This window comes from Notothenia coriiceps, unplaced genomic scaffold, assembly GCF_000735185.1.
Source record: "Notothenia coriiceps isolate Sejong01 unplaced genomic scaffold, NC01 NC01_scaffold00025085, whole genome shotgun sequence".
NCBI lineage: Eukaryota > Metazoa > Chordata > Actinopteri > Perciformes > Nototheniidae > Notothenia > Notothenia coriiceps.
In genome coordinates, this window is record NW_011357786.1 from 107,977 (window position 1) to 121,959 (window position 13,983).

General features: G+C 43.1%; 1 protein-coding gene across 1 annotated transcript in view; it reads right to left on the reverse strand.

Annotated features, from left to right (window-relative positions):
* The window catches only part of plxnb2b (plexin b2b), a 45,748-nt gene extending 41,981 nt beyond the window's left edge, over positions 1-3,767 (reverse strand). Inside the window, exon 1 of the mRNA XM_010783332.1 lies at positions 3,708-3,767. The gene's annotated coding sequence lies outside the window, so the exon portion shown is untranslated. The remainder of the gene's footprint in view (positions 1-3,707) is intronic.
* Positions 3,768-13,983: the final 10,216 nt, after the last annotated feature.

Here is a 13,983-nt window from a genome sequence, read left to right on the forward strand (position 1 = left end):
TATTTATTTATTATTTAGTTTGTCTCTTGAAAGTAAAAACTAAATGCAGATTTAATGAGAATTACTAGAATCAATTCTTAGTCATTTTACCATCCAGACTGTGTTGTATCATTACAATCGGCTATGTGATAGCCTCTTGACGGTTAAACAGTTTTGAATAGACAGGTTCATGTAGTCAGACATGCCACATGATGACCTTCAATTGGTTTGGTTTTGTTTGTGGAAACACCTGGCAGGAAAAGCCAGTGTTTTGTTACTTCATAAACAGCTCCTGCACATAACTATTAAACCTATGCATCTACACAATGTCTGAAATCAAACAGCAGCTGTTTGCTTTATGCCACCAAGTTTTTTTTCAGTTTTTGAACACAACAAGGAAGAACATACTGTCTAAATATTAGGATGTGATTGTAAATATGGACAGTAATTGAAGCATGACTTCCTCACTGAATATACTTTCATTGTGTGCCATCCGCCAAAAAACGTATAATCTGTAATCCTATGAATTTGCTCGGACATGATACAGACCTCACATAGACTTAATCAATTTTTTTATTAAATGTATTTATATAGCCATATATCCAAAATACAAATGTGCCTCAGGAAGCTTCACCCTATCAACAGCACATCCTTAGTCCTGTGCAGCGAACAAGCAGGATCCAACAAGATGGATCATGTGACTAGCTTCTGTGACAGAAAATTACTTGATTCCTTTGTCTTACACTAAAACATGCCGAGACAAAGACACCGTCTCAGGCTGTAATGCACAATGCAAGGACAATGTCTCGGTGCGCTCATTTAGGTTTCAGAGAACTCCAGTTCCCCTTACATCCATGACTTCAAAGAGTCCTTTTCCTATGCATGCAAATCCTATAGCCACCCCTTGATCAGAAGAAAAAAAAGAGTGTCACACACATTTCCCTCAGATGCTGCATTGTGGGTCAGTGCAAAGGAAATTCTTAACAAATTTCAAAGGAGCCCGTTCTCTCCAAGGATGTCTCCTTCTGTCGTTTTATCACTTTTCATCCCTTTTTCTTGGGCTTAATCCTTAAGGCTGGAATTAAAGAAGCTTCAAAGAGCTGCGGAGCGGCAGACGTCTGGTGGGGGGACACAGGTGGAATGAGGCTCATTTCTCCACAGACCAGCCCACCTCTCTTTTCTCAACTCGTCTCTGAGCTGCTGTGATACAACATGCTAAGTGGGAAAACCATCCAACACGTGGCTATTCTGAATAAATAAAAAGCTGCTAAATATAGAGACTGTGCTGATGCAGCCTGCAGCTAATGAAGCCTCCAATGGCTTGGGATAAATAATAATGAAACACATCATGTGCTAATGAAGCTGGCACATCAGAAAAATGTGATCCTGCATTTACACCACTGGTGAGTAAAACTGCACGGTTTTTAAAAGTTTAACTAATTTCTCTGCACATTTTTCTTTTAATAGCTACAGGATAAGGAACAATGTTTACACAGATTCATTACATTTAATTTAATACTTTTAAGAAGTGAGAAGCTCATCTAATTACTAACCATACACATTGTTACATGATGTAACTTATGTCCATTTTAAAAGCTTTTTAAGACCATTTAAACAACAATGTTGCAATATCTCTGTAATATATATATTATATATATATATATTTATTTATGTCAGACACTGAATGCTCAAGGCTACTAAGCAGTCTATGTATTATTATTATTATTATTATTATTATTCCAACACACAATGAAATACCTTTATCGACAGGATTTGATACAGCCAGTCATTTGTAAGTCCCAGCTCTGTTTCTTTTTACTGTTGAAGGGTTAATAAACATTCAAATAAAAACTGCTGAGGTACTGCATGCAAAGGCTTGACAATAGCACTTGAAGGTGTGTCTCTTTGTTGTCTTACTGGTCATTACACATATGCACACACTCCTTTTATTTTTATGTCAACTACAGTGCCATCTTTCTCAACCTCCCTCGTCAAGTGAGGACATGTCTGGACAGGTAAAGAATCTCTCAGCGGTGGGAAATGAAAGATAATTGAAAAATGGCAGGTGTGCACATAAACACGCACAGATTCACCGGCTTAGTGATACATGTGCGCGCACCGATACGTGCACCTGCGCAGTTTGAAGTGCTGACAAGGTAATCCCACTCCGACCACACAGAGACACTCTTCTCTTCAAACAGCCGCGCTGTGGGGCTCTGACACCGGGGCACTAAAACCCAGCATGGCAGTCTGCATGCCGCCGGGCCAATCCTCTCACCTCACAACACCAAAAAAAAAACCTTTCTAGCACAACACCCACCAGGAGCGGTTCTACGAGCGTGCCTGAGCGAGGGAGTGAGAGATCAGGAAGGAGAGAGAGGAAAACAGGAGTGTGGGGGTGTGTGTTTGTGTAATGATTGGAACACACACACAAACATTGCACTCAACTGCTGACCTGTCAAGTTTTGAGCCAGCATGAGTATTCCTCTCACTCATTAAAACCGATAGCGAGAGGAAACCGATATAATAAATAAAAAAACAGACACCCTACCCTGAAAACATAATAGGATATCACCCCATACTGCGATCATTCATATTCAGCACTTTCTTTATCGCAGAGCGGGCTTTGACAGATGCCAGGGTCTGACATTGATGTGGGGGAGTGTCTTCGCAGTGAAGCCGCTTTCAGTGTGATGCTAAAAGTGAACTGCTATCAAATTACTTGCAAGTCCCCAGAGGCCTCAGGGCGGGGTGGAGAAGGGGGGGGGGGTGAGTGAGGGGTTAATGCTCTAAAGTGAATCGTGCTATGTCTCTCGCAGTGTGTGGGGCTCCTGAGAAGGCCTGAGAAAGTGTGAACAAGGCAACATGACAACGTGGGTTAGGAGCACAAGGAGCCGGAAATTAGGGGCGGGTCTTCATCTTTTATTTCTTCTGCTGTCGTCCAGGGAAGGATAGGCAGGAACAATCGGCATTGTTAAAGATGAAAAATGAACTGGGAGAGTGTAGAGAACCCTTTCTTTATCTGCATGTCGCTTTTTCTTTTTCTCTGACATGCTAACGCTCTTGTCCCATGCCTACAGAGTTTCACAAGTTGCAATGGGAGGCTGTTGTGACGACGGCAATCCAATTTCCATATGAACAATTACCCTGCCGTCAGGGTTGGCAGTTCATTTATTTCAATTTGACTGACTGGGAGAACCGAAGCAACGAGCCCAGGCATTGTGTTCAGGGCACCCGGGGGGGGGGATTGATGGGGCCAGGTCCATTTCAGTGGGATCCAGCTGCTGTGGCCTAAATATGCTAACACACAAGTTGGCCCGTGACCCAAGGAGTGTGTGAAACCCACACTGCTATCCTATTAGACCGTGAGTGTGTGTGTCCTAATTCTCACGCCTGAGTTACTGCTGTGTGTCTACACGAGTCTACCCTCTTGTGCCTGTTTGTCTGTTTTGATGTATGACCACGAGTCATGAGGTGCGAGCGTAACCTGCACACACCCCCGCCATCATTTTAGGCACGGCACTTTTCCTCATTAGGAGTGATGGGCTGCTTGTGTGTCTGTTTACCGCTCCGTCACCATTTTCAAGGCTCCTGCTATCTCCCCTCTGCCAGCTGGACACTTGAGCACCGAGAGCGCAAAATCACAGGCTCACACACACCGGTGACACATTTAAATGTGCATGTGTGAGCAGAGGTACACAAGCGCAGATACACTCCACATTTCATACCTCTCTCAGCAGCCGACCTCCATGTCTCTTGTAATCTCTCAATATCTGTTTGTTTCTCAAACAAATACACAAACGCAACCTTTCGGTCTGGGCTGCAGCTTGTGCTAATCTCCCAATGCTAACTGGCCTCCCTCACCCCCAGCTGGATGTTGCAGCTCTCCAGCGGGACAGAGTGGCTGTTTGCTGTGTGGACACAGCTGGCGGATGTGGGGAAGCTGATTAAACGGCCTGGCGGAGGAGAGCTACTTTCAGGAGCCAATGGCTTCTCCGACATGGCCGCCACATCCAGACGGTCGCTAATACACACAAACAGTTGTTGAAGCAGGCATGCATTCACAAGCTCGCTAATCAACTCGACTCACTCAAAGATATACATCTGAGAGCCAACACTGTTGTAGCATATGAAGAACGCTGCAAAAAAAGATTGTTTCCATTATCAATTACTCTGCTGATTCTAATAAAGTCAATGTTATAGTTCCTTTTGTCTGGCACAAAATCCAAGTTACTCGATTTAAATGAAAATAAACTGCACATTTTCACATAAGAGAAACTGGAAATAACATTTGTTTGACATTTCTCTGCTTGACAATTAACTTATATGATGGATTAATTAATTATGAAAGTTGCCGCCGTTAATTTTCCGTCCATCAAGTGATCGCTTAATCGACTAATCGTTGCAGGAACTCATTTTCTTTTTGACACATTGCTTGATAGCTGCGGGGAGTGTGCTTTTATTCTCAGGGATCCGTCTCTTTATAGAACAGGTAATGGTTTATTGTCTTTCTTAAAAGGCACGTCAAACGGTTAAGATGCTTACTTAGACAGATAGATTTATATCCCTGCTGCTTCTGGTTGGAGGGCAGCTTCTGTAATCTGTACAGCACCCTGAGGCGATCCTCGGCTCTAAACGCACACTCACCCTACACTTACATACAGCTGCCACTCACGTTGCAACTCGCATGCATCCACAATTAAGAAATCATGCAGGCAGGGAGACTGACTGCTGGGAAAGAATCCATTACACACCTTATTGGTTATAATGATTTCACTTCACCAGCATAAACGCCAATGAGCCATGAAGGTATCTTGTAATGTGGTTTAGTCTCAGTGCCCAGCTTCAGTTTTGTTTCAAGGGGAATACTGATCTTATGGTGACTGATTGCTCGCCTGCCCTGGAATTCACATGGAAACTCTGTGGAGGAGATGTACCCATTGTGTGTTTATAGTAGCTTTGTTCTTAAGGGAGAAGTTATGATAAAAACATGCATTTTGCTTTCTATCCAAGAGAAAGAAATTGTGATGTCACTCTCATGGCTGTGTTTAGCACAGAGGTGGAGCCAGGATTTGTTTAGCCAAGCTTAAAATAAATGCTGGAAGCAGAGAGAAACAGAAAGCCAACTGTGGTTCTGTCCAATGGGAGAAAACACAGCTTTCAACACCTCCAATGCTCAGCAATCAACACTTAATATGTCATCAGTTTAATTAGTGTACAAGCAAGTGATAAAAATATCAAATGTCCTAATCCAGTTCACACTCTGTATCCATCTGTAATGTACCTATATAAGGTATCTCTGGCTATGGTGTGGGTTGTCAGATACAGATTGTGAGCTCTCTGTCCATGCTGCCAAACTTTCTCTTCTGAAAATTCAATAAGAGAAAGCAAAGCTACTCACAGCTTGAGAGTCTTTAATGTATCATATAACTATTCAGCAGTGAACACGGACCTTTGTTCTTAATTCCTTTTAACGATACTTCTGTAAGGTTCAGATTTAGACTGACTTGTAATTATTTCATATCATTATCTGTCCTTTGATCTACCTGCTCTGCTGTAACTTGTCGGAAGTATTTGTCTTGCACAGGCATTTAAGCAAAAAAGTCGATTGGCAACTTGCTTACAAGAATCTGGTGTTCACCATGCAGGGGATAATCATATAGCTGCAGGTCTCATTAAACGTCGGACAAATCATTTTACTGGAGGAAGCCAAAAGTAAAATGCATGGTAACTCCCATCTATTGTTCGTGAAGAAATAGTTCCAACAACTACCCAGAAACCACCAGTATAGCTGCTTTTTAGATGCAACATGTTAATAAAAGGATAAGTGAAAAATGTACCGGTATCGGGAGGTATGTTTTTCACTTTGGACAAAACCAGCCCTAATGCACAGATACAGCACTTGATATCGATCTCCTCATACAAACCTTATCATAAAAGCGCAAAACAAATGTAAAGTAGCCGTGTTGAAAGTATTTCTTTCCTCACAGGTAGGAACATGTATAAATAGAGCACACGCTGTGAGAGATTAAATCTCTGTAGTTCTGTTCAGACGTGTGAGAGCTGAGACCTCAGGAAAGAAGACAGGAAGCATGAGAGATGATCGGGAGACAGAAAGACAGGACCAGAGGGAGGACAATCACACGTTACTGTCTGAGTCTCAATAGTGCCTTTGTGCGAGCTGGCAGGTGCCTGTCACTTGTCAAGATGAGTCAGAGAGTGGATGGTGACTGAACATTGTAATAGTGGTGGCAAAGCATCGGCTGAGGCCAGGACAGATTCAGCCTTTTTGTAATGAATAACAGCTACCAGGTAATAGCCCAAAGATTAGCCAGCTCTCCTCTGCATATGGAGAAAAGGTCACGTTCACAGCTTAAAAGGTAATGGCTAAATTAGGTGAAAAAATACCTCATAAAATTAAATAGCTCCCAGCGAGAAGGAGTACTTTCGGCTGGCCATGCAGAAGGAAATAGGCTGGGATACTTTTTAATTAGTCGGACGACGAGAACTAATCACAGGAAGGGTAGAGTCTGATAAAACGTTTATGTCTCGACACAAAAGCCTCTACTCATAACACAAGAGCACCTTCTAACTTCCTCCTTCTCTCACAAATATTAATGAAAAGCTAGCATTTGCTTGGACTATATCCAACCGTTCTCCTTACACACACTCCTACCAAATGTTTTTTAATGCTATTGAAACCACTCCAAAATACTCATCCCTCCATTCGCCGATCCTGACAATCTTCATCCATCATCTATCAGTGTTTCTGCAGCCGGGGGTGGGGGGGAGAGAGCGGCTAAGCAGGGCCTGACTAATGGCTAAACAAACACCATTATCAGGCCTCGGTGGCCGAACGTTGAGATACAGGAGCCCCAGAGCAGCTGAGGCTCTTTAATACTTAATCCCCGCCGCCCTGCTCTGCTAGCGGCTGTTTTAAACTTAACTAGGATGTGCGGCTACGAAGGTCCACTAATGAGGGAATGAGCAGACATACATGCGAGGAGGATGTTTGAGGTAAAGAGGATCGTCATGCATACATGCTCACACATGCACAATGACATGCTGCAAAAAGTGAGTGGAGAACAAACTGTATTAAGAAGGTCTAGACATAAGTGTGGCCCACTCGTCTTGGCCAATTCCCCCCTTACAAAAAAGGCTCAGGGAGAAGTTAATGAGCCCGTTACAGCCCCACAGTTCCCCTGATAAGGCCACTGATTACACCACATGTTCGGGCAAGAGGATTGCGTGTGTGTGTTTGCATGCACGTTCGTATTTGTGTGTCACCTGACCCAAAGCGGTCATCTGCTAATCGTACGTTCACAAGTCTGGAATGCACACTTTCACACACCAATCACCATTTCAAGGCGCAATCTATCCCTCTTACACTCACCCGCCTACATGCACCAACTAAGTCTCACCCGTGATCACATTTCTCACACACACGCATCCAAACACACACACACACACACACACACTCAATCAAGTGTGACTGAGTGAGCAGGCCACTCAATGAGAGTGGGTGATTAGGCCCTCAGAGAGTAGACCTGACCTTTCCCTCCACATCCAGCCCTCCTTGCGCATGTGTGTTTTTATGAGTCAGTGGATGTGAGCTCTCGGGCCCGCACCACTTCATATCAAATGTCACTGACTTAAATGAGATGGCCAGGGCAAGGAGGAGACAGCAGGATGGGAAATAAGGGATGAGAAAAAGGAGGAAGTGTGAGAGAGAGGATTATTTGTACAGTGAGCTGCAAGAAAAAGAGAAAACTTCAAAAAGGGAAAGCATAGGGAAGGGGAGAGCCGTCAGATCAATCTTCTGTCTTGGTTCTCTCCCGCTTTGCATGAAAAACAGCAAAGCTGGGGTGTTTTTAAATTCCTTGGTAGTTGTGGGAATACAATGCAGTCCCTTGTGGGTACACAAACCTCCCCTCTCAACTGTGGAGATGGTTGAGTCTGCACTTCCGCGTTCTCAGATGGACAGAGGCAGACGGTCTGAGTCAGGCCTCAGGGGAGCCAGTGATCAGGGGGCAAGTGAGGCTCTGCTTGGGAGTGTGTTGAGCTTCTTAATGCTGAGGGCTAGTTAGCAGTCAAACTCTATTCATGAGCTTATTGTGAATTACACACAGCTTGTGTATTTGCAGACGCTAGAAATATGTTTGTGTCCGAGATTTACAAATTGGTTCTTGTTTTGGATCAAACGCCCTCAGCATTGGTTCATTGTTGAAGCTCGAGAATATGACAACATGTCTACAGCTGAAATGATCAGTTGGTTTATTGATAATAGAAAATGAATAAGCGTTTATTTGTATTCATTATTTCTGCCAAGAAATGTTGGCATCCAGCCACTACAATTTTGTTTTCCAAACCCTTTATGATAGTAAAGTGTGGATCTAAGACTGTTGGTTATTATTCATTAATCAAATTATTACATGACATCCTAGTTCACCTTTGACCTACAAGGAGGTTTGCCCACTTTCAGTTTTCACTCTAAATAAATTGGTTTTGGTAACTGTTTACAACCTGTCTGATCTTCTGTCTGCTTGCTTTTCATCCCGTTTGACTACATTGGAGCAGCCAGTGTTGCCTTCTTTCAAGATCTCAGCATCTACTTTGGCAAGCACAATGCTGTCACATCCCAAATGATGGCCACATCTAAGAGAAGCTGTTCCGAGTTGTGAAACTGGACTTATCCTTTAATTCAGCAGGTTAAGTTATGCGTTTCTGGTGCGAATACTTCCCATCTGTCCCGTCTCGCCCCCTTTCCTCGTCTCTCTCCTCCCGTCATCACCTCAGATCTCAGAGGAGATACCGGCACACCGCTGACGGGCCGGAGGACGTGTGGCGCTGCGCTCAGGTTAATTAAGTTTGAAATCATAGAGATGATCAGTGGTGCTGCCACTCAGGCTGCCAGACTCCCACCACTCCCCTGACGTATCTGCTACCACCAAAATATTCAGGCTATCTTGACAGGTAGAGAGGTGTGTGAGAAATAATATCATTTTGTATGTGAAAAAAGAAGAGAAACAGGAAAGAGATGTGAAACTATTAATAGATCGATTAGGCAGAAAATGAAAATCATCGTCGTTTTTTTCCCCTCCTAAAACCTTTCAATTGATTGAAAGTGTTGCCTAGAGACTGTAAAGCCCTTTAAGACAACTTTGTGAATTTGGTTCACATAAAGAAAATAAACTTTACTTGACATGGAAATGAATTATTCTGATGATTAATTAACTCATCAAGCAAAGAAGCCAAACATTAGTTTTTTCAGCTTCTAAAATGGGAGAATTTGGTTTTGGAATTTGTTTAAAAAGATACTCTGCTCGCTGCATACTGCTCCTCACACACTCGTATTGGATCACATACACACTAGAAAGTAGGACTGCAGCTAACGATTATTTTATAATTGCCCATTTATGTCCTCAATTCATTATTGCTGCTCTCTGAAATGTGAAAATAATTGTCATCATAACTTTAGAGAGCCCAAGGTGACAAATTGCATGTTTGGTTTGTAACAGTGCACAAACCCAAAATAGAACAAATGTTGGGATACGGCAGACACAATGTCAGAGTTTAACTTCACAAATATTGCGGCCATAAACATTCATAATAAAGATATGAGATAGGCGAATAGAAAATAAAAAAATATATAAGATATTTATTTTCTTGTGCTTTATTAGAGTTTCCTTTATTGGCAAAGTAATAAAAAATAGAAATGGAAAGTATGTAACCATAGCTACACAAATTTGTTGATCCTGATTATGATATGCGTTTTACTAAAATGTAAGCACTATTGAAAATGTTTTACCATGGTTGTTGTCCACTAGTATATGGCAACAACACTCATCCAAATATATAACATAAAGGAGTAAATCAAATAAGTCAATAATCAAAATGTTGCTAACTCATTTAATATCGATCGACTTTATTGTTTCACCTCTACGAGACAGACACATGCATTCATGTAGCGAACTTCATTAAGTGAATCTCTCATTCACACCCAACACACAGTAGCCAGAATGATCGGTGTGAGTCTCCAAACCCTGTCCAGACTACAGCCTTTTCTCTGCCATGATTGCTCTGTTCCCCAGGAGGCAGTATAAGGAGCTGGAGCTGCAGTGATTGTTGATGGATGCCTATTGGAATGAGCAGCACGTAAAGCGCACCCCCCTCCCCACCTCCACCTGTAATCCCGGAAAAATGGACTCTACGTATTAGTGAGGCGCTTAAAAGGCAGGAGCCATTTCATACGGTCACACGTTAGAGCTGCCTGTACTTCTAGAGGCTGAGGGTATCCTATTCCCCCGGCTCAGTATCAAAACCTTTAGAGACGAGAGGTTGTGACGTACAGCGGTGAAATGCAACTTAGTTACAGTACTCAAGTAAATATACTTAGTCTTTTGTCAAGATCATTAATTGGTAAATACTTTGATGATTTTTCATTGAAATGCCAAAAATCCTATGGCTCCAGCTCTTCAAATGTGAAGATTTGGGGCTTTCTACAGACTTTGTAACAAAGTAGGTACTACTTATTATTACTTTTGATTTAAGGCAGAATGAGTAGGATTGGTTGGTTTGCCATCAAGCCATTTCAAGTTGACCTCCCCTCTCCGGATAAAATGAGTGACAGCCAACCCCAGATTCACACTTATTTTTAAACATGCTTGACATTTTGCCATGCTATATTTGCGTTTTTCCAGCGCTGTCTCTTCCTTACAATCTGCTACGTATCGCTTGGATTTGTTGATGCTGAGAAACTTCTCGTAAAACACCAAAATAAGGAAATAAAAGCAGATGGCAGTGTACAGACAGACACCACAAGTGTTAATAAGGAATTCATTTTTTAAGTCATTCGTTCACTCATTCTGCTTCTATTTTAAAGTGGACCTATCATGCTATATATGAATAATATAGTGTAGGACCATACCTATATAATATAATATATATAAAATACCAAACAGATCATGCATTTTAGCCATTCCTCATTTCGCTCAATTCAACATTGTCTTTGCATGGGCTGATTCTGTGAGAACAGCACCATCTACAGGCCTGGCATATGTACTACAGTGCTTTCGAACGGTAATGTCTGTGGCTGTCTCCTCCTGATTGGTGGAGTTGGCCCAATAGCCGTAGCGCCACTTCTGTGACGTCATAGAAGTGTTCAAATCTGGATCAGTCTGTATCAGATCCGTTGCAGCCCCTTTTTAAGAGATTTGGGTATGGAGGAAAATAGAGAGGGTTGTGTTTTCTGACACTTGGTGAGTTCCCTGGAACACCGGGGACACATATTCATGTATAAAAGACGTACAAAAGTGCATTTTGCATGATAGGTCACCTTTAAGGATGAATTCTTCTTCCACAACTGGTGAGTAATACACATGATGTGATGCATACCTACACATTCATACCTCCCCTGATGAATGGCAAGGATTATATTACATTTTTTGATTTGGTTCTGATTAATTGCCTAGTCCTTGGGTGATCACCGTTTCTAATCAAATGCAGACAAACAAAGGTCAGAGGGAATTAGCCCCCCGTCGCCTAAAAATAAGCCGCTTTAATCAGGATGCAGATGGCCTGATAAGCAGCAGGGTGGCATTATGGGCCGGTCGTGTGGCGTAGCTGAGGCGTGTCAGCGATAGCATCTGCACCTCGTTTCTAAAGGTGCCACTGTGTCTTTCATGTCAGGTGAGTGCGCTGACATTCTGTCACATACAGACTTCAGATGTGGTGGGTTGGAGGGGGCCAGACATCAAAGTCTGGGTTTGAACTGGCAGGGGGCTAAGACAGACGCACACATCACACTTCTTTAAAAAAAAAAAAAAAGACATGCACCGCCCACATGCGCCAGCCATGACCGGTGACAAGCGTTAACTTTGAGTGTGCGATAGCGCTGATATCTGGCAGCAAAGCCTACATTTCAGTCTCTTTATCTCCTGAGCCTTCTGCTGATAATTACAGCCATCCCTTCTCTCGCACTCGGTCACACCCAGGCTGCCAGTCTGCGCAGCTCGAGCCAGAGGAATTATCAGTCAGGCCATCGCAAACCGAAGCACGCCAAGGTCAGGCCCTGTGTTCAATTTCACTTTTGATTCCAGTCCACCTTTCTTTCTCCTCCACCATTTAGTCCTGTCCACTCCTCCTCTCCCGGCCCACCCACACTGTCGCTGTTGTATTTCGCTGCAGGGCTAACCTCTATTTCCAGGACAACCAGCACGTTGACACTATTCATTTCCAATCCTGCAGAGTGGTCTGCTGAATGGAAATGGACGATTCAATTTTTGGAATGAAACTCAAGAGTCCTTTTTATAATTGACTCTCCCCTCCCCTCTCCCCTTGCTTGGTGCCCGTTCTGCCAACCCTTATGCCCCCCGCAACTCGCTATCTCCGTCCTGGTCCGCTGAGTACAGCCAATTTCTCCGCTTGTATGGAGACGTGGGCGAGATGGCTACCGAAAAGCACAGCTTAAAACGCCCTGCAGCACCCACAGACTTCTCTCAGACACCTTTTCCTTCTCATCACTTACCTGCCATCAAACAAGTAAACACTTAAAACCAAAAGGGTTTATTTTCAGCATTGCTCCCAGCTGGATGTTGGGTGGCAATTTAAAAATGATCTATGCAAATGTAATTTCGCTGTGTGTCATCCAACACAGCCAATTAATGAGTGAGCTTCTCCAACCCAACTATAAATTAACAGGGCTAGATATAATAGCTAGATTAATGTGTTTTTCTGGCACTTGCCTAATTGCTAAAAGACTCCGGTGGGGCTAGTGAGAGCTGCCTCGTTTCTACATGTGATAGAGTGAGTTAAGACAGAGAGGGATAAATGCCTGCATCAACTCAATTTATCATTTATATGAACTTTTGTTGTCTCTCCTCTTGGTTTTTATTGCGGGTAATGCGCGAGGAAAGTGATGGAGAGAGATATTTCGACCTCAGGGAACTTGTATCTCATTCAGCAGAAATGACTAGCATCAGTTAACTTGTAGGATTGAGTTTGGTCTGAAGGACGGCATTAACTTCAGTAAGACTCAGTCATTTATTAATGGAAAACAAATCCATAAGTTGTCAGAGGGGCATTCGTTCATGGATGTTGTATCTAGTAATGAGAAATGAGAGCTAGAGGCAGAGAGAAAACATGGAAAATGGAGAGAAAAGAGTGGGTTAAGAGGTAAGGGGATACAGAGAGGATGAGTAACAGTCTGATTCAGTGAGAGGAAGGGGGGAGAAAAAGAGTGATACTGAGAAAGACAGAAAACAAGCTCCATGATCCAACACAGCACATCACCAACAAGGAGGCCTTTTGTTTTGCCCCTCTCAACCGATTGTTCTCTTCGCCGAGGGTGAGAACGCTAATCCGCTGTGGAAAGCGGAGTTGGGAGGATTTACTCTAAGTATCCCTATTAGTGGGAATGTGCTGATATGAGGGGGGGAGAGAGCAATAACGGGTGAAGGGAGAAGGGCAGAATGAACAAGGAGGAAGAGGAGAGCAGCAGGAGGGGCGTAGAGTATTCTGAATACACTGTAGGTGCCATATGAATCTTTAATACAGGAGCTTAATGGTGAGGGAGGGGAGAAGGGAGGAGTGGAGAATATAAAGAGAGTGAGGGAAAAGGGAAAGGAATCTCCGAGGAGGTTAGTGAGCCCTGCGTATCAAAACACTCCTGATAAGTGCCAGCCTCCCTGGATCAAACCTAATTCTCCACAGCTCCAATGCCACCACAGAGTCCCTTTCAGACGCAGCAAATGGTGGTAAAGGACAGACTTCTCTTTGTCTTCAAAAAACAAACAGGTTTGGTGTTCAGATGAAGATATGATAAAGGGTCTTTCCAGGTGATAAATGTCTTAATTGCTTTTGTTAAACACATATCCTGCTGGAAGCTTGGCCATGCTACATCGTTTTAATTACACGCACAAGAGCCTAATTAGTTGTATCTGTTGTACCAGAGGCTAACGTGCAACCAATTAGAACAAAATCAAAAGGATAGTATAGTCAGACGAG